The sequence below is a fragment of the Martes martes genome, assembly GCF_963455335.1.
Source record: "Martes martes genome assembly, chromosome: 17".
Taxonomy (NCBI): Eukaryota; Metazoa; Chordata; class Mammalia; order Carnivora; family Mustelidae; genus Martes; species Martes martes.
This window is the reverse complement of record NC_137905.1, coordinates 13999075-14013442: the sequence shown is the minus strand read 5'-3', so window position 1 is coordinate 14013442 and position 14368 is coordinate 13999075.

Sequence of the window (14368 nt, the reverse complement as noted above, 5' to 3'; positions counted from 1 at the left end):
CTGGTGCTGGATTCCTATGCTCTAGATCCAGTAACCACTCACTGATGAATGAAACTGAAGGGGTTAAGTTGACCCAGGGAATGAGAGGTATGAGATGTCTTTCATTATGGGCCTCTTGCCTGCAAATCCTCTTATGCCCAATTGACTAGTTTTTTTCCTCATGACCTCCCTTAGAGGAGGAAGCATGAAGTTATCTTGCAAGGTTGGGGGCAGGGGTATACAATAATCAGTCTGGAGATTACTCGCTAAGAGAAATTTTCCTTATCTAGAAGAGGAACTTCAGGTCTCAACCCTGCCAGTCACACCCCTTCAATTTCCTTTACAAAAATAAACATCAAAAGTCCATATTTAGTGAGTTCCCACTAGAATTTACCTTTTAAATTTCTTTGTCAAATCCAGAGGGAACATAAAACAATTGAGATGATAAAGGTATGTTTCCTGTATGCCGCCAATGCCAATAATTTTCCAAAAGTACCCGGTTCCTCTTTTCCTATACCCCCCTGGCCCCAACCCCCAAAATATCTCTGTCCAGAACTATACAGGAAGACTTGGTGGTTTACACAAGACGTTTTATCTTAACATGTGCATATAATTCTAACCAGTTTACTGATTTCTACTCAGACTTCTTAAACTTCCAACTTTGTGTCTACATTTTGATAGAGGAGTCAAGGAAATACTCAAACATTTAAAAAAATACATGAACACTGGGCAATTTCAGAGGATGCAAACAAAAAACCAAAAACATTTCTCTTGCCCGTGTCCTTCACCCACCCAGTCTCTTGTCCCCTGAGATGATCAGTTAGCAGTTGCTGGTCCATTCTTCGAGATTATTCTGTGTATAGGTAAACGTGTGTGTGTGTGTGTGTGTGTGTGTGTGCGCGCGCGCGCGCGCGCGCGCGCGCACGCACGCTAAGTTTTCCTTTCTTCTTTCCTTTCTTCAAAGTATTACCCAACTTTGTAATTCAGCTTCCTATGGAAGACAAATAAGGGGTATTTCTGAGGTGTCCGACACCTCCTGGGTAGTTGGATAAAAAGAAGTCCTGGGCGGGGCTGCTTCCAAACAAGATTAAAATTCCCCCATGAACAGCTTTCCAGATCCCTCTAGGAGGGCCGCCGCAGGACGGACGCGTCTGAGCGTCTCAAAATACACTGCATTAAAAAGTCTGTGAATTCACCTTTCACTCTAGGCCAGAACACCGCCTATGGGGTAACTGGCAAGTACCACACAGCTGGTGCCACAAGGCACCCGACCCCACACCCTAAAAGCCAACAACGCCCTAACCCGGCAGGAGTGGAGTCGGGTGAGGCGAAAGCGTCGCTGCGCAGGCGCCGATGCGCGTGCGGGGGGTGCAGCTCAGGGAGCATGCGCCATCACGGGCACCGTAGCGTCGCTCAGGGCGCGGGCGTAGGACCTGAGAGGACGGCGAGCGTTGATGTCTTTAGCTGGCGCTGGCTTTTTCTCGTTTGGGGGCTTCGGTTTTTCCTCCTCCAGCTTCTCTCTGAGACCCGCGCCCTGTGGAGAGATTCTCTTCGTCGTTTGTCCCCTGTTCGGGCCACATCTGGCAGGAGGCTTCCCGGAAGTTGACACATCCGTAGGTATTATAAACACCTGTTAAATAAGTGAAATGTGCATTTTTCTTTTCCTCCCTCTGGGCCAAACCCAACAAGTCCATGAGTTGTGATACAGAAGCAGAAATTCCCCGTAGCTGTTGTTAGCTGACCACAGTTGTGTGGGCCCTGAAACTTTACTCCAAAGAATTGTGTCCTTCATGGTCCCAAGTATCTGGCGTTCATGTTCGGATTTCTACTCAGGCAGAAAGAAATGAATCCACCGTTCTGCTCCACACACTCCGCACATTACTATCGGGAGGGGCTGTGTTTTAAGCACCTTAAAGGTTGAATTACTGATTTCGTAGTTCGAGAAGAACGGAATTCCCGGTACATCTTATTCATACTCTTAGTATTTTAAACCATTTGGGTATATTTATAAGCAAGTGTCTGGGTTTCCTAGAACCTGCAAATCGGGATGATTTCTATGGGTCGCATTGTTACAGAGCACCTTTCAAAGAATCAGTCGCTTTCCGACATTACAGCTGAAGTATATTATGTAGGAGGTGATGCCATTTCTGCAAAGGAAGCAATGAGATGAACTAGTAAGCGTCTCATAATTTCTATCAGCGTTTCAAGCATGGAAAAGAATTCTTGCTCTTTGAGGCATTTACTCATTTGGTAACAAGTAATTCAGTAATTACACTGAAATGTAAAGTACATTATGGAATTCAAAGTACATTATGCCACTTTTAAAAAAGCCACAGGAGTCCTTCCTTTGGCAGCATGTGTACTAAAATTGGAACAATACAGAGAAGGTGAAGGTGGTACTAGCAGTCCAAATTGAACAGCACATTAAAAGGATTATACACCATGACCAAGTGGGCTTTATTCCAGGAATCCAAGAATGGTTCAACATATGAAAACAACATGAGCATCTCTGTCGATGCAGACAAAGCATTTGACAAGATTCTACACTCTTTCATGATAAAAACACTCAAGCTAGAAATAGGAGGAAATGACATCAACATAATAAAGGCCATCCTAGAAAATCCTGCAGCTAACATAATAGTGAAAGTCCGAAAGCTTTTCCAAGGATTCCCACTTGAAAGCTTTTCCAAGGATTCCCACTCTCGCCAGTTCTACAGTTCTATTCACCATTATGTTGGAAGTCCTAGCCAGAGCAAATATGCAAGAAAAGAAAAGGCAACCAAATTAGGAAGGAAGCAGTAAAATTATGTCTATTATTAGATGACATGACCTTATAGGTAGAAAATCCTAAATATTCCCTAAGAAAACTACTAGGAAGAAAAAAACTAGTAGAACATATCACCTATACTTCAATTAAAAATTAAAATTAAAAAAAGTAAAAATGAAAAAAACCTACTTGACCTAACAACTGAATTCAGCAAAGTTGCAGGATACAAAATCAATGCATAAAAATCAGTTGTGTTTCTATACACCAGCAACAATCTGAAAAGGACATTAAGAAACTAATTTCACTTACAATGGCATCAAAAAGAATAAAATACTTGGGAATAAACCTAACCAAGGAAATGAAAGGTGAAAAGATGCTCAACATCGCTAATCATCAGAGAAAGGCAAAACAAAACCACAATGAGATATCCATGTCCTTTAGGGTGATTACAAGGAAAAAAGAAAGGGAGGGAGGATGGAAAGGAAGGAAAGGAGAAAGAAAGGAAAAGAAAAAAACGTGCTGGAAAGGATGTGAAGAAATTGGAATTGTTGTTCACTCTTGGTGGGAATGTCAAATGATGTATCCACAATGGAAAACATTGCAGTTCCTCAAAAAATTAAAAATTGAACTACTATATGATCTAGCAACGCTACTTGTGGGCATATATCCAAAAGAATTGAAAGCAGGGTGTCAAAGAGATGTTGTAAATCTGTGTTTATAGTAGTAGTATTCACAGGAGTCAAGGGGTGGAAGCAATCCAAAGATGTTCACTGATGGATGAATGGATAAACAAAATGTGGTGTATACATATAACAGAATACTATTCAGGCTTAAAAAGGAAGGAAATGCTATAACATGGTTAAACCTGGAGAATATTATGTTAAATGAAATAAGCCAGTCACAAAATGACAAATAATGTATGATTCCACTTCTACCAGGTATCTAAAGTAGTCAATTTCATTGAAACAGAAAGTATAATGGTGGTTACCAGGCATTGGGGGAGGGGGAAAAAGAGATTTCTGGTTTAGTGGGTATAGAGTTTCCTATTTGCAACATGAACCAAGTTCTGGAGATTTGTTTTACAACAGTGTGAATATACTGAACGTTACTAAACTGTACACTTCCACTTAGAAATCGTTAAGCTGGTAAATTTTATGCTATGTTTCCTTTGTATCTAATAAAAAAAATAGATCCTAAGAGTTCTCATCACGGAAAAAAACCAATTTTTTTCTTTTTTGTTGTATCTGTGTGATGATGGATGTTTTGTTGCACAAATCATTTTTTGTAAAGCTTTTATTTATTTGTGGTTTTTTTTACATTCTTTTTTTAAAAAAGATTTCATTTATTCATTTATTTGTCAGAGGGAGAGAGTATGCACAAGCAGGTAGATGGCAGGCAGAGACGGAGCAAGGAGCCCGATGTGGGACTCGTTTCCAGGACACTGGGATCATGACCTGAACCGAAGGTAGTGGCTTAACTGACTGAGCCACCCAGGTGTCCATCCAAGCTTTTATTTATTTGAAAGAGAATGAGAGAGAGAGAGCAGGATGAGGAGGGAGGGGGGCTAGGGTCAGAGGGAGAAGCAGACTCCCCGCTGAGCAGGGATCCTGATGTGGGACTTGATTCTGGGACCCCATGATCCTGACCTGAGCCGAAGGCAGTCACTTAACCAACTGAACCACCCAGAAGCCCCTTACAAATCATTTCACAATATATGTCAGTCAGGTTGTTACGATGTACTCCTTAAACTTTTATATAGTGCTGTATGCCAATTATATCTCAATAAAGCTGAAAAAAATTGAAAGACACAAAAACGTCAGCTTCACAAAGACAAGGACTTTTTTGTGTGTTTTATTTTCTTGTATATGCTCAGTGCCCAGAACAGCCTCTGTTACATAATCATTTCTCAAACGATATTGGAAGAATGGATGAATGAATGAATGAATGAATGAGAAAATGCAAAGACCAGTGTATTGCCATTACTTTTTAATCTTCTTGTTATGTGAACTACAAGTAGATATTAAGCTTAACTGAAAATATTAGTAGTGCAGAAGGAAGACCCAGAGACAAAGACATTTAGAAAGTTTACTTTCAAAGAGATAACAAGGAAATGGTCAATAAGCACTCAAACAGTTGCTCAACATCATTCGCCTTTAGGAAAATGCAAATCCAAATCACAATGGGATATCACTTCACACTTCCTATGATGGCTATTTACTTTTTTTTTTTTTAACTTTTTTTTTTTCTTTTAAAGTAATGTCTCTGGGGCACCTGGGTGGCTCAGTGGGTTAAAGCCTCTGCCTTCGGCTCAGGTCATGATCCCGGCGTCCTGGAATCGAGCCCCCGCAACCGGCTCTCTGCTCTGCGGGGAGTCTGCTTCCCCCTCTCTCTCTGCCTGCCTCTCTGCCTACTTGTGATCTCTGTGAAATAAATAAATAAAATAAATTAAAAAAAAATAAAGTAATGTCTCTGCCTGTGGTGGGGCTCAAACTCATGACCATGAGCTTAAGAGTTGATTGCTCAGGGCGCCTGGGTGGGCTCGATGGGTTAAGCCTCTGCCTTCTGCTCAGGTAGTAATCTCAGGGTCCTGGGATGGAGCCCTGCATCGGGGTCTCTCCTCAGTGGGGAGCCTGCTTCCTCCTCTCTCTCTCTCTCTCTCTCTCTGCCTGCCTCTCTGCCTACCTGTGATCTCTGTCAAATAAATAAGTAAAATCTTAAAAAAAAAAAAAAAAAGAGTTGCTTGCTCTACCAACCGAGCCAGCCAGGCGTCCTTGATGATGGCTACAATTAAGAAAGCAAACAAGTGTTGGTAAGGATGTGGAGAAATTGGAATGTTTATCCACTGCTGGTAGAAATGTAAAATGTTTAGCCATTTTGGAAAGAAGTTTGCTAGTTTCTCAAAAGGTTAAACATATAGTTACCGTATGACCATCACTTCCGCTCCTAGAGTAAAGAAAACAAGAGAAATGAAAACTATGTCCACGTAAAACTTTTAAAATTCTTTTTTTTTTAAATTTTATTTTATTTTATTTATTTGACAGAGAGAAATCACAACTAGGCAGAGAGGCAGGCAGAGAGAGAGGAGGGAGCAGGCTCCCTGCCGAGCAGAGAACCTAATGAGGGGCTCGATCCCAGGACCTTGAGATCATGACCCGAGCCGAAAGCAGAGGCTTTAACCCACTGAGCCACCCAGGCACCCCCACGTAAAACTTTTATAAGAATGTCCGTAGCAGCATTATTCATTAATAGCTAAAAGGTAGCAACAACCCAAATACCCATCAGCTGAAGAATGGTTGAATAAAGTGTGACATAGGGGTGCCTGGGTGGCTCAGTGGGTTAAAGCCTCTGCCTTCGGCTCAGGTCATGATCCCAGGGTCCTGGGATCGAGCCCCAAATTAGGTTCTCTGCTCAGTGGGGAGCCTGCTTCCCCCTCTCTCTCTGCCTACTTGTGATCTCTGCCTTTCAAATAAATAAATAAAATCTTTAAAAAAAAATAAAGTGTGGGGCGCCTGGGTGGCTCAGTGGGTTAAGCCTCTGCCTTCAGCTCAGGTGATGATCTCAGGGTCCTGGGATCGAGGCCCGCATCAGGCTCAGCGGGTAGTCTGCTCCCCCCCCTTTCTCTGCCTGCCTCTATGCGTCCTTGTGATCTCTCTCTGTCAAATAAATAAATCTTTAAAATCTTAAAAAAAAAAAAAGTGTGACATAGCCATACTGTGGACTATTATTTGGCAGAAAAAAAGGAATGTAGTACTGATGCATGCTACAATGAGCTTTGGAAATACTGTGCTAAGTGAAAGAATCGAGTAAAAAAAAAAAAACTATATATTTGGTGTGATTCCATATATGTCAAATGTCTAAAATAGCCAGATTCATAGAGACAGAAAATAAGTTAGTGATTGCCTGGAGTTGAGGGTGAGGGTATATTTGGCGGGTGGAAGGTGGAGAGTGACTGCTTACAGGTACAGGATTTTTGGGGGGAGGTGATGAAAATGTTCTCAAATTGATTGCGTTGATGGTTGCACAACTTTGAATATGCTAAAAACCATTAAATTTTACACTTAGGTGGGTGAATTTTATAGTATGTAAATTGTATTTCAGTAGGCTGTTTTTCTTTTTTAAAGGTGCAAGGCAGTCAGATTTCAGGAAGATCAAATATTTGTTTGGCATTTAAAGGAATCTCAGGTTTTTAAAAGAAAGGTAAGAATAAAATTACCAGTTTCATTTATCTGTTAATGGTGGAAAATAGTAACTTTTTCTCATGTTAGCCATATCCACAAAGATTGTGGTATTATTTTAGACATTAGTATTCTAAAAGGGATGATACCATTTTTTTTAGGGAATCCACACTAGATATTACTTAGTTTTAAAATTTTTCTAGGGGACCGAAACTAGTGAGGTGACTTCATCATTGCTGATTCATCTCAGCGTACACAGTGTTTTTCCTCATTCTGGCATTTTATTTTATTTTGTTTTTAAAATTTTTAAATTAACATATAATATATTATTAACCCCAGGGGTACAGTCTGTGAATCATCAGGTTTACACTTCACAGCACTCATCATATCACATACCTTTCCCAATGTCCATAATCCAACCACCCTCTCCCTACCCCCCTACCCCAGGCCCCCCTCAGTTTGTTTTGTGAGATTAAGAGTCTCTTATGGTTTGTCTCCCTCCTGATCCCATCTTGTTTCATTTATTTCTTTCCTACCCCCCAAACCTCCCACGTTGCCCCTCAACTTCCTCATATCAGGGAGATCATATAATTGTCTTTCTCTGATTGACTTATTTCACTAGGCATAATACCCTCTAGTTCCATCCACGTTGTCACAAATGGCAAGATTTCATTTCTTTTGATGGCTGCATAGTATTCCGTTGTATATATATACCACATCTTCTTTATCCATTCATCTGTTGATGGACATCTAGGTTCTTTCCATAGTTTGGCAATTGTGGACTTTGCTGCTATAAACATTCGGGTGCACGTGCCCCTTCGGATCACTGCCTTTGTATCTTTAGGGTAAATACCTGGTAGTGCGATTGCTGAATCATAGGGTAGCTCTATTTTCAACTTTCTGAGGAACCTCCATGCTGTTTTCCAGAGTGGCTGTACCAGCTTGCATTCCCACCAACAGTGTAGGAGGGTTCCCCTTTCTCCATACCCTCACCAGCATCTGTCATTTCCTGACTTGTTAATTTTAGCCATTCTGACTGGTGTGAGGTGATATCTCATTGTGGTTTTGATTTGTATTTCCCTGATGCCGAGTGATGTGGAGCACTTTTTCATGTGTCTGTTGGCCATCTGGATGTCGTCTTTGCAGAAAAGTCTGTTCATGTCCTCTGCCCATTTCTTGATTGGATTATTTTTTTTAATTCTTTTTAAAAGATTTTATTTATCTATTTGACAGATAGAGAGTACAAGTAGGCAGAGCAGTAGGCAGAGGGAGAAGCAGACTCCCCGCTGAACAGGGAGTTTGATGCGGGGCTCCATCCCGGGACCCTGGGATCATGACCTGATCCGAAACCAGTCGCTTAACAGACTGAGCCACCCAGGTGCCCCTTGATTGGATTATTTGTTCTGTGGGTGTTGAGTTTGCTAAGCTCTTTATAGATCTTGGGTACTAGACCTTTATATGATAACATTATTTGCAAATATCTTCTCCCATTCTGTCAGTTGTCTTTTGGTTTTGTTAATTGTTTCCTTTGCTGTGCAAAAGCTTTTGATGTGGGTGAAATCCCAATAGTTCATTTTTGCCCTCGCTTCCCTTGCCTTTGGTGATGTTCCTAGGAAGAAGTTGCTGCCTGTGTTCTCCTCAAGGATTTTGATGGATTCCTTTCTCACATCAAGGTCCTTCATCCATCTTGAGTCTATTTTCGTGTGTGGTGTAAGGAAATGGTCCAGTTTCATTTTTCTGCATGTGGCTGTCCAATTTTCCCAACACCATTTGTTGAAGAGACTGTCTTTTTTCCATTGGACATTCTTTCCTGCTTTGTCAAAGATTGGTTGACCATAGAGTTGAGGGTCTATTTATGGGCTTTCTATTCTGTTCCATTGATCTTTGTGTCTGTTTTTGTGCCAGTACCATACTGTCTTGATGAGGACAGCTTTGTCATAGATCTTGAAGTCTGGAATTGTGATGCCACCAACTTTGGCTTGCTTTTTCAACATTCCTCTGGCTATTTGAGGTCTTTTCTGGTTCCATATAAATTTTAGGATTATAAGTTCCATTTCTTTGAAAAAAATGGATGGGATTTTGATAGGGATTTCATTAAATGTGTAGATTGCTTTAGGTAGCATAGACATTTTCACAATATTTGTTCTTCCAATCCATGAGCATGGAACATTTTTCCATGTCTTTGTGTCTTCCTCAATTTCTTTCATGAGTACTTTATAGTTTTCTGAGTGTAGATTCTTAGCCTCTTTGGTTAGGTTTATTCCTAGGTATAGTATGGTTTTGAGTGCAATTGTAAATGGGATTGACTCCTTAATTTCTCTTTCTTCTGTCTTGTTGTTGGTATATAGAAATGCAACTGATTTCTGTGCATTGATTTTATATCCTGACACTTTTCCTGTACAAGTTCTAGCAGATTTGGAGTGGAGTCTTTTGGGTTTTCCACATAAAGTACCATAACATCTGCGAAGAGTGATAGTTTGACTTCTTCTTTGCCGATTTGGATGCCTTTAATTTCTTTTTGTTGTCTGATTGCTGAGGCTAGGACTTCTAGTACTATGTTGAATAGCAGTGGTGATAATGGACATCCCTGCCGTGTTCCTGACCTTAAGGGAAAAGCTCTCAGTTTTTCTCCATTGAGAATGATATTCGCTGTGGGGTTTTCCTAGATGGCTTTGATGATATTGAGGTATGTGCCCTCTATCCCTACGCTTTGAAGAGTTTTGATCAGGAAGGAATGCTATACTTTGTCAAATGCTTTTTCAGCATCTATTGAGAATATCATATGGTTCTTGTTCTTTCTTTTATTAATGTATTGTATCACATTGATTGATTTGTGGATGTTGAACCAAACTTGCAGCCCTAGAATAAATCCCACTTGGTCGTGGTGAATAATCCTTTTAATGTACTGTTGGATCCTATTGCCTAGTATTTTGGTGAGAATTTTCACATCTGTGTTCATCAAGGATATTGGTCTGTAATTCTCTTTTTTGATGGGATCCTTATCTGGTTTTGGGATCAAGGTGATGCTGGCCTCATAAAATGAGTTTGGAAGTTTTCCTTCCATTTCTATTTTTTGGAACAGTTTCAGGAGAATAGGAGTTTATTCTTCTTTAAATGTTTGGTAGAATTCCCCTGGGAAGCTGTCTGGCCCTGGACTCTTGTTTGTTTGGAGATTTTTGATTACTGTTTCAATCCCTTACTGGTTATGGGTCTGTTCGGGTTTTCTATTTCTTCCTGGTTCAGTTGTGGTAGTTTATATGTCTCTAGGAATGCATCCATTTCTTCCAGATTGTCAAATTTGCTGGCATAGAGTTTCTCATAATATGTTCTTATAATTGTTTGTATTTCTTTGGTGTTGGTTGTGATCTCTCCTCTTTCACTCATGATTTTATTTATTTGGGTCCTTTCTCTTTTCTTTTTGATAAGTCTGGCCAGGGGTTTATCAACCTTATTGATAAACTCCTAGTTTCGTTTATTTGTTCTACTGTTTTTTTGGTTTCTATTTCATTGATTTCTGCTCTGATCTTTATGATTTCTCTTCTCCTGCTAGGTTTAGGCTTTATTTGTTGTTCTTTCTCCAGCTCCTTTAGGTGTAGGGTTAGGTTGTGTTCATTCTGGCATTTTATAATAGAAGCAGAAAAACATTGGTTGGGCTTCCACATTGAGAAGAATAAGAAATTTCTAGTGTAACTTACATGCTACACTAGTGCTCTTTAAGCATTTTTGTTCATGTGTTCTCTAAATAATTTTGAATTTTGACCTTGAAATTTTTAGACATACATAAAGTAGAAATAAGAGTACAATTATCACCCATATACCCATCGTTCATTATCAAGGCTTTGCTATATTTTTTTCTTTCCTGCTTGTTTCCTTTTTGGATTATAAAGTAAATCCTAGGCATGTGTCGTTTTTCCTGTATACCCAGTATACATGTCTAAAAACCTGATTGCTTAATCATGGTGCCACATTGAACCAAATAATCAGATTTCTTCAGTTCCATTCAAAATTAGGATCCAAACAAGGTTCAAATATTACTTTTATTTTTTAAAAATTTAAAAAAGATTTTATTTATTTGAGAGAGAGGGAGAAAAGGAGAGAGAGAGAGAGAGAGAGAGCAGGAGCAGTTGTGGAGGGGCAGAGGGAGAGGGAGAAGCAGGCTTCCCACGGAGCAGGGAGCCTGATGTTGGACTCTGTCCCAAGACCCCAGGATCATGACCTGAGCTGAAGGCAGACCTTTAACCAACTGAGCTACCCAGGTGCCCCTTACTTTTAGTTTTAGGGCTCTTAAATCTCTCTTAATCTTTTCATGCCATTGATGTGTTGCAGAAATTGTTGTCCTGTGAACTGTCCCATGCTCTGAATGTGTTTGCTTTCTTGTGGTGTCATTTAACTGGTTCCTCTAAACCCCAAATGTCCATTAAGTGGAATTTAGCTGTAGAACATGCATTTTCAACAGGGATGATATTGGAAATTTTACCTTATTCCTTTTCTCTCTCGATCTTGTATTTCAAGTCCATGTTTCCCCCCAATTTTATGTTAATATAATCCTTTATTATCCTTGAAAGTGTTGTGTTGATCATATTTCTCTTTAGCAAAAATATAGACTGGAGTGGCAGATTGCTAAGTATTGTAACACCCATTGTGTCCTCTTTTCCAGTATTGGAATGCCTGGACAGAAACTCCTTTTCGTGTAATTTCTCCACTTGAGGTCCCAGACTATTGAGATAGTCTGGGAATACATTTGAACACCAAACCCCTGTGAAGGAGTGCCCATGGTTACAGATTCTCAGGGGGAGAATTGTTTTTTGTTTTGTTTTTTTTTTTGTTTGCTTTTTTTTCTCTTCAGAAGCCAGACGAAGAAGTATTTTTAAAAATCCATCTTTTTATTCAAGCTTAACATTTGGGAGGGCCCTGACTTCGTGCAGAGTCTAAATTTTAACTCCCTGCCTTACATGGGCCAATGGGCTCCCCTCCTAGTGTTAAAATCCAAACTCTTGGATTGCTGAGCTAGGCCCAGCTTGAGCGTACTATTACTATCCTAGTTTTCAGTCCCTCTTTACTTATGTTTCTTGGGAGATTGCCCTATTGTCTTGCAAGTTTAGCTCTGAATCTGAGAATGTTTGTTAGATTTGATCCGGCATATCTTGGCATATCTCGGTGTTTTGAAGGCTGAACTTTTTCACTGTTATCTAGTTTCTGATATGGTGATAGAAATTCCCGTGCTTCTAGCTCCCTCCAATCTGATTCTTTCCCCCAGGAATCTGAGTTCCAATGCAGATAAAATTCCCTGTCATTCCCAAATTCTTTAGAATGTTCCTTTACCTCTTTGTCTTAACTGTAACTTGGCTGTTCCCCCAGAGACACTGCCATGCCTAGAGCCAGTTCGAACTCTTTCTCAGAGAGAGTCCTGCGGTAACTATATTTCTTTAAAATATAGGCTTCATTACTTTATACCTTTTCTGTGCACTCTCCTTTGTTTACTTAGGGCTTTGACCTGTGGGACATTTCAGCATTTCTGCAAATGACTGACTAACACCCTAACCTCAAGGCCTCCTGCGGGTCTTAAACTTGAGCTGCTATAAATCCTACTCCCTTTTGGCGGCCCACTCCCATAGCCACACCTTTGTTTTTTCATTGTCATCCTGAAGTAGACAGCTTTAAGAATCTTAAACCTTGATGCATTATATACTCCTCTCAATCTGCTTGCCCTCCAACTCCCTCACAAGTTTACACCTTGACTTTGTTCAGCCCTCTGATGTCTCCATACCTTTCCCCTTGGTCCATTCACTCTTTCACGCTGTTACTCTTCTGTTTCTTTTTGTGTGTACCCCACGGTGCAACACTCACTCACATTCTTGCCAGCCAGTTCAGCCTCTCCCCTTCTTATTTTCTATAGCATTTACCACGCAAAGTCTCTACATGGGATTAATCTAACTGTGAGCCTTCTCCATCTCTATACTTAAAATAAAAATAAGGTAAATTGGTGCCATTGGTGCATGATCTTCAGTCTCACTGGGCCCTCAGCCCTGTGTCAGCAACCCTTTTACAAATACTGGACCAATGACTCCTTGACAGCCTTGACCTTGACCAATGACTCCAATGACAGCCTGGAGCTGAAGATGGCAGAGCACATATAAAAGGAGCTTGAGTGTCTGCACTGCTGCTTGAGAAAGCCATTTACTGAACATGTTGGGCTTTATTTGAACAAGAAAGAAACTTCACTTGTGTCTGAGTCATCAAACATTTGTTAAAGCAGCTACAGTTAGCTTAATCAATGCAATAAAATAGCATTTTGAAATTTTTTATTAAAGATTTTATTTATTTATTTATTTGAGAGAGCAGGCGTGAGCACATGAATGGGGGGAGGGGCAGAGGAAGGGAGAATCTCAAGCAGGTTCCATCTGTGCTCAGCATGGAGCCTGATATGGGGCTCATCTCATGACCCCAAGATCATGACCTCAGCTGAAATCAAGAGTCCAGCACTTAACTGATTGAGCCATCCAGGTGCCCCCCCTATTTTGATATTTTAATTTTCATCAGTAATTAGAGAAAATTCTATTCAGAAACAGTAACACAAAATTTAATCCCTTTATTTTAATTTAAAATACATCATTAATGATACAGTTAAAAATCATCCACCCTTGGAGCACGGCTGGCTCAGTCAGTAGAGCATGTGACTCTTGATCTCATAGTTGTGAGTTCCCAACGTTGGGTGTAGATTACTTAAAAATAAAATCTTGAAAAAAAGATCATCTGCCCTTGAAGAGACTTTTCTCCAAAAAACTATGCAGGGGCCAGCAAGCTTATAAAAAGATGTTCGACATCATCACTGGTCATTAAGGAAATGCAAATTAAAGCCACTGTGTAATATCATTTCTCATCCACTGAGATGACCCTAACAAAAACAATAAAGTAGTAAGTGTTGGCCAGGCCATGGAGAAATAGCCACTCTTGTATGTTGATGGTGGGAATGTAAAATGGTGTAGTTGCTGTGGAAAACAGTTTGTTAATTCCTTGAAAAGATAGGGCACCTGGGTGGCTCAGTGGGTTAAAGCCTCTGCCTTCGGCTCAGGTCATGATCCCAGGGTCCTGGGATCGAGCCCTACATCAGGCTCTCTGCTCAGCAGGGAGCCTGCTTCCTCCTCTCTCTCTCTCTGCCTACTTGTGATCTCTGTCTGTCAAATAAGTAAATAAAATCTTAAAAAAAAAAAGAAAAGATAAACATACAACTGCTAGCGATTCTACTTCGAGATTTAGATATATCCAAAATAATTGCAAAAAGGAATTAAATAAAACCTTGTTTATAAATACTCTTGGCAGCATTATTTACAGTAGCTAAAAATATTATCTAATACATTGTCCATTTTTGAAAGTTTTTGATTGTCCTAGTGTCTTTTTTCAGCCTGCCTCTGTTGAATCTAAGATCCAGTCAAAGTTCAGCCCTTGC